Below are 1,612 nucleotides of genomic sequence, written 5' to 3'. Positions count from 1 at the left end.
ATCACTTCGAGGGCAGTGAGTTTGGTTGGTTTTAATGTGCCTAGGCTTCACTGGCCCATGGACACTGATACCTGGTACCCAGTTGCTGCCACTTGACTCTGACTCATGGTGACACCATCTGGGTCAGAATATACAACTGTCCTCCACAGGGTTTTCAACAGCTGATGCTTTGGAAATAAGCTGTGGCTTTGTTTTTTGTTCCAACGCATCTCTGCGTGGACTTGAACTGCCAACCTTTTGGTTAGCAGGAGAGCATGTTAACAGTTTGAGTCACCCTGGTACTCCATGGATACAGATAGGGTCACACTACACATACACATACACACACACACAAATATGCACACCAACTGCTTATGTACACTTGTGTGGCCTCTGTGAAGTCCAAATCTTCTCCTTCCTAGACATCCCTGAGAGTTCCCCCACAAACCTTGTTGTCTGGTGGTGTCTGCCACGTTCTCCCTCTCCTGCTGGGGCATCCTAGCTCCCTAGATGCTCCAATGTGGCTACTATTGCATATCCTTGGTGGCAGAACTGGGCAACTGTGGCCATAGTATCACCTACTGCTTTGCCCAGCTTAGCTAGCCTGGGGTGGGGTCACTTGGGGCTTCTAGGAGGTCAAGGTAGGGCAGAGGGTTGGACCCAGCTCCTGGGGATGGCAGGTGAGGACCATCCTGGCCTCTGTTGCCTCTTTCCCTTCTCTCTCTTTTCCTTTTTCCTCTGGGTGCCCATACCTCAACTTCACATTTGTTGTCCTCCACTGCCCCATCTAGCCCAAGCCCACATGACAGTATATTTAGGTAGACACCCAGATTCCACGTTGGTTTAGCTAGGATCAGGGTCAGATTAAAGCATGTGAGGACCACAGTGTCTTTTCCTTTTCTTACTCACACATTAAAACGGGATGTGTGTGTGTGTGTGTGTGTGTGTGTGTGTTAGCTATCCATGATGTAACTTCCTTTTATATGTTGTTGTTGTTGTTATTTGCCGTTGAGTCTTTTATATATAACCATAATATTAGTAAAAGTGGTGTATATCATTTTAGTGGAATGAGATGAACTGGATTGTAAAATTTTTAGTGGATGTGGGGTACTAAGATTTTTACTGTATATCACATTTTCTCCACAAAGAATATTCCACATATTCTACAACAAAGAAAATGAGTCAATGAACTTAGTTGTTCCTGTTGACCTCTACAATGAAAAATTAACTTTCACCAATTTTGCTTTAAATGGTTCATACTTCACTTTTGATGCTTGTTTCATAATAAATGCTATAAATAATGAACAAATGAAAAGATGTCATAAAAGAAAATTTAATGATCAGAAAACAAATATTACAACAAATTACTATATTTTATTTTTAGATAGATCTTGTAACTCTAACATGTTACAATTAAAATAATTTCTTTCTCATCTTTGCTCTTACAAATTCTTCAATGATTTTATCACAATGAAGCTGCTGAATAATATCTACTTTCATACATAATAAGGGTAATGAATTGAGTCTTTCTTGAATCACTTTGTGCTCTGAAAGTTTCTGAGTCTCTTTAGGGACAAAAATGAGCAGTTCTGTTGTGCAAGTTTTGATCTTTAAAGTTAGGAATATGCATAAG

Source organism: Orycteropus afer, unplaced genomic scaffold, assembly GCF_000298275.1.
Source record: "Orycteropus afer afer isolate SDZICR_OR568_19922 unplaced genomic scaffold, OryAfe1.0 scaffold00106, whole genome shotgun sequence".
NCBI lineage: Eukaryota > Metazoa > Chordata > Mammalia > Tubulidentata > Orycteropodidae > Orycteropus > Orycteropus afer.
Note: the sequence above shows the minus strand (reverse complement) of the source record.